This window comes from Oryx dammah, unplaced genomic scaffold (assembly GCF_014754425.2).
Source record: "Oryx dammah isolate SB20612 unplaced genomic scaffold, SCBI_Odam_1.1 HiC_scaffold_5, whole genome shotgun sequence".
NCBI lineage: Eukaryota > Metazoa > Chordata > Mammalia > Artiodactyla > Bovidae > Oryx > Oryx dammah.
Window position 1 is genome coordinate 52557765 of NW_024070189.1, and position 9373 is coordinate 52567137.

Consider the following 9373-nt stretch of genomic DNA (forward strand, 5'->3'; position numbering starts at 1 on the left):
AGACACTTGCTCCTTGGAAGAAAAACTATGCCAAACCTAGACAGCATATTAAAAAGCAGAAACATTACTTTGCCGACAAAGGTCCGTCCAAAAGCTATGGTTTTTCCAGTAGTAATGTATGGATGTGAGAGTTGAACCATAAGGAAAGCTGAGCATCAAAGAACTGATGCTTATGAACTGTGATCTTGGAGAAGAGTCTTGAGAGTCCCTTGGACTGCAAGGAGATCAAACCAGTCAATCCTAAAGGAAATCAGTCCTGAATAGTCATTGGAAAGGCTGTTGCTGAAGATGAAGCTCCAATACTTTGGCCACCTGATGTGAAGAACTGATTCATTGGAAAAGACCCTGATGCTGGGAAAGACTGAAGGCAGGAAGAGAAGGGGACAACAGAGGATGAGATGGTTGGATGGCATCACCGACTCTAAGACTATGAATTTGAGCAAACTCAAGGAGTTGGTTATGGACACAGAGGCCTGGCGTGCTGTAGTCCATGGGGTTGCAAAGAGTCTGACATGACTGAGTGACTGAACTGAACTGAACCACAGAATTCCTTACAAGGAGGGAATAAAGTTCTTACAAGGACCATGCTCCTGGAGACTGGTCCCTGGTTCAAGACAAGGGAGTTGGTTTACAACCCAACACACCCTAAGGCCTTTCAGCAACAGGCGTCTGAACCCCCACATCATGACAACTCTCTCATGCTTACTCCTTTTCATGATGCTGCTGATGATAATGATGAGAAGGATAAAGATAGCAAGTGATGCTGTGTCAGGCACTTAAGCACAAACTTCCTTCCAACTGTTCCATGCTCATTTTATTTTTATTTATTTACTTATTTGGCTGTGTCGGGTCATAGTTTTGGTACAAAGGCTTATCCCTAGCTGTGGTACTGGGGCTCAGTAGTTGTGGCTTGTGGACTTAGCTGCTCCACAGATGTGCAATCTTAGTTCCCTGACCAGAAATCATACCTGTATCCCCTACATTGCAAGGTGGATTCTTAACCATGGGACCACCAGGGAAGTCTTAAAGCACTCTCATTTTAGAAAACAGTTGAACAAAATCTTAGAAAGGTAAGTAACACCCATCACAACAATGTTAGTGAGGGCCATCTGAAAGCAAAATCTGTTGAGGTCTCACTCACTGCATTCTATTGCCACCTGTTCTGGAAGTCTCCAAGGCTGGTGGCATAACCCCCAACAAAGAGGAGTTCATACCCAAGGCTAGAAGATGGACTAACAGCTCTGAGTGCCTCATTAAACTGGGATTTCTGTGATTCTAAACCCAGGAACACCTGTGGAAAGGACCATCACTTTAAGCAGAAGGGTTATTTCTCAGAAATAGGCAACTTGAGCAAGTCAAGGTGAGCACAATTAACCCAGGGATGTTGTAGTTCTAGTATTCATGATTTTTTAATAAAGTACTTTGGATTAAGTTCTAGCAAGACAGCAAAAATTAGAATTTTCTCCCATTTCACTCACATCACCTGTTTCTGTTCCCAGAACTCGTAAAATTTCCATTTTCTAATATCATGTCTTACAGAGCCCTTGTCCATAATGTAGACCACATCCTTTTAGCCTTTACATCCTAGCAGGTAAATAACATTAATTTTAAGAAGTTCCCATCATATGCTTCTTAAGAACTAGCTAAAATCTATATATAGTACAAATGCTTGGGCCTGTCTAGACCACCAAGAGGAACTACTCTGTCATAGAACATAGGGTGAAGTTTGTTGAATTGACAGCCCCATCCTATTCACTGATTTCAAAATATCTTGTGGAAACTTTACATCTTAAACTGTGTCTATTTTGCTCACCAAGTGGTTACAGGGACTTAAGGGTGGGCAGCATGGCCAGATGGCACTCAGCTATTCAGTCTCAAATCCAACTCAAGCTTAGGAGCTAGAAAATCCTACCCTTGGGTAGGAAAGCTACAGAGAGTAATTCATCTGCATTCAGAATATGGTATTTATCAATATAAAAATCATAAGGTTGTTTTAAGGGGAAAAATCAATCCACATGTACAAAGTGCTCAGGGTCTAAAACATGTAGATCTTCATTAACATCAATACCTGGTGCCCTTGTTATGGAGGCGATAGTGGTTATCATGTCTATCTTTGCACTTCAGTACATAAAGCTCTATCTTAGTCCTCTTCATGACTGTATAGTATTCCATTCTAAGAATGTTTTGTAATTTATTTATTCATCTGTATTTTCTGAATTTCTGTATTTTCTGAAGTTCTTATGCTGCTGCTGCTAAGTTGCTTCAGTCGTGTCTGACTCTGTGACCCCATAGACAGCAGCCCACCAGGCTTCTCCATCCCTGGGATTCTTCAGACAAGAACACTGGAGTGGGTTGCCATTTCCTTCTCCAATGCATGCAAGTAAAAACTGAAAGTGAAGTCGCTCAGTCGTGTCTGACTCTTAGCAACCCCATGGACTGCAGCCTACCAGGCTCCTCCATCCATGGGGTTCTCCAGGCAAGAGTACTGGAGTGGATGAACTTCTTATAGGTAGTAACAAAAACATTTTTGAAGACTATTACTTGCAGAGAGTAATTCATCTGCATTCAGAATATAGTACTGTTATATTCAATTACTTGTCCCTGCTACTAACTAGATATAAAGTCCTTATTAAACACACATTTGTAGATAAAAGTGAAGTGCTAGTTTGGAGTTGTTGAAGAAAGTCTCACCTAGCTGATCTTTAAATAACAGACAAATCAATTTTCCCATATCACTACTAATTAAGCATTCTAGCACACACACATTCTAGAGGTATCTAGATGGCACCCCTCTATTTCAAGAAAATTCCATCTGTTTATTCTTTGTGATGTTTAACACTATTCAGATTGCAAACATTCAGGTTACGTTCAGCTAGTTAAATGTCATTAAGAATCTGAGTACGAATTTCAGCCCAGCACTTACATAAGCATGATGTTCCAGACAGTGTCTCCTTCTATTACACTGCAATGGGCAAGGGCACTGCCTAAGAATCCTGCATTCACATGCAAACAAGGGTATACACAGATACACACGCATACATATATGTTCTTTTTCACATTATTTTCCATCATGGTTTATCACAAGATATTGATCTATATTTGTGCTATACAGTATCTTATGTATTTTAAATGTGTAAACACACATATTTAAAATATTCCTTGGTGGTCCAGTAGTTAAGAAGCCACCTGCCAACCCTGAGGGCACCGGTTCCATCCTGGTCCAGCAGGATCAGGCATGCCAGGAGCAACTAAGCCCCTGCTCCACAATCACCAAGGCCCCGCCCTAGAGTTCCTCCACTGTGACAAGTGGCCCTTGATTGCTGCAACTAGAGGAAGCCCTAGAATAGCAACAAAGACCCAGCACAAGCAAAAATTCATTAATTAAAAAAATTTTAAATGATTAAAATGGAAAAAAATATATCACATACACTTTTTGGACTTCCCTGGTGGTCCAGTGGTTAAGACTCTGTACCTCCTTCCACTGCATGAGGTATGGGTTCGATCCCTGGTAGGGAAGCAGTGAGCGTGGCTTAGCTCCCTTTGTGTTGTGAAGTGGCAGGCATGTGTGGTAGCAGTAGAACAAGTGTGCCTTGAGTCTGTCCCATTCAACAGAACTGGATGAGAGAGAATTGATGTATCCAACTCCCATTTAGAACTTGTGGCATGATAGTAACCTCCAAAAAGTCTTTAAATCCACAGACCTGGAAAACAAAATGTTTGGATGAAACACTCCCGGATCTGCCCCTGCTTAGTCCACAGTAATGGCCAGTGCTAGAAAGGTGAGGTGCGGTTAAGACAGCAAGTCAGGCTCTGGCCACGATCTGAGGTTGGGAAGTGTTCCATCAGCACGTGTTTGCAACAATCAGAATGGCAGCAGGTAACAAGGAATGCACTCTCCTAAACAGGGACCCAGAAGATGCAAGTGAAAGACAGCATGCATTAGGTCTGCCGGGAGTCTGTGTGCAATAATGGCTTAAGAGCACCAGCGTTACAGACAGAGGGACAGGAGCTGGACTCCTCGTTTTGCCTCTTCTCAGCAGTGTGACCTGGGACAAGTTAATTAATCACTCTGGGCTTTAGTTTCCTCATTTGTAAACTAAGGATACTATTAGTGCCTACCTTCCTGGGTTAGTGTGAGTGCTCATTACTACAAGTACCAAAAAATAAGCAAGTCCCCGTATGAGAAAGCTATCTTCCCTTGTTGTCCAGTCACTAGGTCATGTCCAACTCTTTGTGACCCCATGGACTGTAGCCCGCCAGGCTCCCCTGCCCATGGGATTTCCCAGGCAAGAATACTGGAATGGGTTGCCATTCCAGGGGATCTTCCTGACTCAGGGATCGAACCCACATCTCCTGCATTGGCAGGTGGATTCTTTTTCGCTGAGCCACCAGGGAAGCCCTTTGATCTATCTGTTCAGTTCAGTTCAGTTCAGTTGCTCAGTTGTGTCCGACTCTTTGCGACCCCATGAACCACAGCACGCCAGGCCTCCCTGTCCATCACCAACTCCCGGAGTTCACTCAGACTCACATCCATCGAGTCAGTGATGCCATCCAGCCATCTCATCCCCTGTCATCCCCTTCTCCTCCTGCCCCCAATCCCTCCCAGCATCAGGGTCTTTTCAAATGAGTCAGCTCTTCACATCAGGTGGCCAAGTCCCTCCCAAAACTCACATGGGATAACAACAGCAACCGTAAGGGTAGCCAGCATTTACTAGCATTTATAAAGGGCAGGCATCATGCTCAGCATTTACAGCACCATTGAATTTGATCCCTACAGCAAGCTCAGGCAGCTGGTATTATTTCTCTCCCCACTTGCCAGAGTGAAAATGGAGGCACATCTTGTTAAGTAACTATGGTAGTGGAGAGAGGAAGTGTCAGAACCTGGACTTGAACCTGGGGCTGAGTGACTTCAGAAGCTGCCCTCCTGAGGATACTGCATCCAGCAGTGAGGAAAGCCATTAAGAAGAGGCAGAGATAAATTCATGCATAACTGGCAGGCTCAAGCATGTGCTAGGCTTATGCGGTTTTGCAGTTAAAAATTCATTTTTACTATGGAAAATATTATTTCTCTAAATAATACTTGCTCCCTTCAATTTCTTCCTTCTCATGCCATAGTGATCACTGACCTGGGAATATTTCACAGTGAGTGAGTACTGCTGAATGAGGAAGAAAATTACAAATTTTAAGATGTTATGGAATTGGTGAGGGCTATCAGAGAACTTTGCTGGACTTCCACAATCCCCTAGTTATAAATGGAAAAAATGTGACTTATCTCTAAAAAAAGTTTTCTCATTGTGTGCACATTATAGAAGCATTAGCAATATAGAGAAGCAGAGGCAATAAAAGCAATTCAAATACTCTTTTTAACATTTTAGTATATGTCATCCTGCCCTTTTTTATCTTCTAGACAGTCATGTTTATTCATACAACAGTTCATTTCTACCACCTTTCCCCTAAGTTCTCCCCTCACCGAATGCTGCCTGTCCCCAAAATAGTACCATCATTTGTCTAGTTGTTCAGAACAATATCTTGGAATGATGTTTGATTCCTCTCTTGAACACCCCACCTCCAATCCATTGACCAATCTCATTTCCCACTTTCTAAACACACCTACTTCCAAGGTCATCATGTCTAGACCGCCATCCATCCTTGCCTTCAAACTGACCTGCTGACTTCTGCCTTTACCTCCCTGTCTCTCTAGTTCATTCTCCAAACAATAACCAGAGTGATCCTTTTACTCACTCCAGTATTCTTGGGCTTCCCTGGTGGCTCAGATGGAAAAGAATCCACCTGTGATCGATCCCTAGGTTGGAAAGATTCTCTGGAGAAAAAAAGAGCATCATCATATCATATCTTTGCTCAAAATCTTTCCATCACACTCAGAATAAAATCCCAAGACTTATCCAGGGACCTACAGAACCTATATGATCTTCTCCCTTCCCCCACTGCCCCTACAATCTTCATCTCTACCCCTTCCCACTCTTCACCCTGCTTCCTGCACCCCAGTATCAGGAATAGCAGGGCCTCCCTCCTCTTCCCGAACTCACTCACCCATCTGTCTGGAGCCCTCTGCTCTCAAACAAGTGTATTTGACTTGTTTTCATGCAGATCTCTGCTTTATTTTCTCATGATTTGTCTTTCCCATCAGAATGAAACTCCATGAGAGCAGGGGACTTTGTGTACCTCGTTCGCTGCTGAGGTTCTGTGCTCTAGGGCAGTTCTTATGTCTGTCAGATAAGAGATATACACATAGATGAGACTAAAAATTACGCAAGCAAATGTAAATCTACATCTACGATAAGTGCATGTACTAGTCAGGATAAGCATGGTTATGCTGCAATAACAAATAACTCTCACGTCTCAGTCATCTCAAATGACAAAGAACTGTTTCTCTCTCACACTGTGTCCCTCCTACTGCAATGGGGATGGGAGGTGGTCTCTGTCTGGGTCACCTCACTCAGCAATAAAGGCTGACTGAGTCTTTACTGTTGGACAGTTCCAAGCCCATGGGAAGGAAGAGAGATTAGAGCAAACCAGACTGCTTTTTAAAGGCTTTTAAAGGGAATTGGTACATGTTTCTGCTCCCATTTCTTGGGTCAAAACAAGTCACGTGGTCACATGTAACTCCATGGAGGCAAGGGATGTGTGATCCAAACTTGTCCCTAGGTGAGGGAAAGCAGAAGTACAGGGTGTCTGCAAAGTCTGAAAACACTGAAGAGTCGTAATGAACAGTTTATTGATATCATAATTTGTAAGAGATTTATATTTTCTTGTCTCCAGATTTCTGAATACCTTGTATTTGATGAGCAGCACTCATGACCCTCACCACGCTATGCAGAAAATGTCCTTTCATCTGTGGTGACTCTGAGAACATAGAATGGGGATCTGATCCCTATTTGTGGGAGAGGTGATATTTGAGCCAAGATCTGAAGGATGTGTAGCTAAGGAAGAAGGAAGATTTCTTGGGCATTAGGCCTGGGGTAGTGGGAGAAGAGTAGGAAATGTAGCAAGTGAGACAGACAGGAGCACAGCCCTGTGTGACGTGCATTTGTGTGTGTGTTAGGGGTTGCATATGCATGTCGTGTTTTTACAAAATGAGTATCAAACTCAAATTGTTTTGTAGCTTGTTTTTTAAAATTTAGTTTTATATAATAAACAACTTTCCTTGTTATTATACACACTAATACAACTTGTTTTTAATGACAGATAGAATAGCATTATACAATCAACTCATAATTCATTCAACCCATCTCCTATTGTTGAGCTCTGAAATGACTTCAATTTTTTCACCCCTGTAAATGACACTACAGAAAAGATTCTTGTAATTTATTTTTCACACTCCTCCACCATTATTCACTTCGAATAAGTTACTCAAAGCACAATTGCAGGGTAAATGGGTACACACAATTTTTAATCATTTTTTTTAATGAATTGGCAAATCATCTTCTGAAAAGCTTCTGTCCCTCTATACTCCCACACACAACCAGTATGGCTTTACCTTAAGCGTTCAGACCTTTGAACCTTCCTGTATTGCACTATTTTCTAGCACAGCACATTATACTAGAGTCAAGGGAGAGTTGGGAGGAGAGAGATCTCCAAGTGCACAGAGATATTTCATTGAGACAAAACAGCCAAAGTCATCTGTCAGACAGTAGTTTCCAGTAAGTACCCATCATCGCATCCACAATATAGATCTCTCTGGCAGCAAACAGTTAGGGGCCATATAATTCAGGAGTCATTGCTGAAGCAGATCAATGGGTCCAGCTCTTGATAACAAGCTTTCACCCGCAATTGAGAGCGGGGGCGTCTGTGCTTCTCTTGACTGAGTGACCTGGACTGTGAATGGTAAATCACCATTCAGCCCTCACGCAGGAGGCACTTTCTTTTCCCAGCCCAGCCCTGCAGCAGCGGAAGGGGAAGCAGTGTGGCTTTGCGGTTTGATGAGAGGGCTGGGCCATTAGAACTTCATGTCCTCTTCGGGGCTCTGCTGGTGACTTCTCCCTGAGTCTCGATACTGTCGGTCTCCTTTTCCTTAGTGGTAAAATAGAGACAGCGATGCTAGCCTCTCCCACAGAAAAAAAACACACAAGTGTTTAAAGACTTTTAACATAAGTGGGCATCCAGAATAGAAATTTAGTTGCCCAGGGTAATAATTAATTTTTCAAAAACACTATTGTGTCAGAGATTCTGTTTTGTCACTTTAAAAAGAATCTAGGTTTCATGGTCACCTAAAGAGGGCAAGTCAAAATGAAGGCACTGATGGAAAATAAGGTATGTATGGAACTTCCCTGGTGGTCCAGGGACTGAGACTCCGCACTTCCAATGTGGGGGGCTCAGGTATGATTCCTGGCCAGGTAACTAGATCGACATGCTGCACCTAAGATCTGGTGCAGCGAAATAAATAAGTAAATGTATTTTCTTAAACCCTATATATGTATATATACATACACATACACGCATATATACACATATATATAAAGAAAAATACAATATGTAGTAAATTTTCTTTGTGCCACAATGAATCAGTAAGCAAAGTGATATTAAAATAAGAGGCTCATTAGATGTATGAAAACAGTGTAGAAAAAAATACTCTTTATAATTATGGAAAGATAACTTATTCTTGAAAGAAAAAGATGATGAAAGCAGCATGATCAGCATGTTTCTACGTTTTAAAATTTCGAGCATCCATATATGTAAATACATAAACACAGAGACCAAAACTCTAGAGGTGCATGCACACAATTATCAAGTGGTTGTCTGTGGATTTTCACTCTCTTCCTTTTGGCCAATCTCTATTTTCTGATTTTTCTACAACACACATAAATTACTTGAGCACTAAAAATTACCTTAAAGTAAGTGATGAATATTTTAGAGGACAATGATCTTTGTGAACCTAAATAGCAAATAAACCGGGAAGCTTTCATATTATGTATATGGACACAATCCAAAACTGAGTAATATGAAATATCTGTTTTCATTGGAAAGATACAAGTAAATCAAAGGGAGAAGGCATTTCCTGACTCGAAGTAGACATATTCAGGGACCTGATTAGGAATAGTTATTGACTTTTGTTTCACCACTTAGAAAACTCTGTCTCCAAATATCCTTATAGATCAGAGTCTCCTTCCCTGCCGATGATGCAGAATTTAGTCTCAATCATAGAGCCGATTATCTCTCCTTATTATACCAGCAGTCATCAGTCCGACCCCTGGTACCACACTGCCCCATGTAAGTCTGGAGGGGGTCTCATGGCCCATCACATGCATCCATATCCACCAAGTACAAGCCTACTGTGCCAAGGAACACTAAGTGCCAAGAGCAGTGGGTCCATGACTACGACTATAGATGGTAACAAGACTATATACGGCAGCTC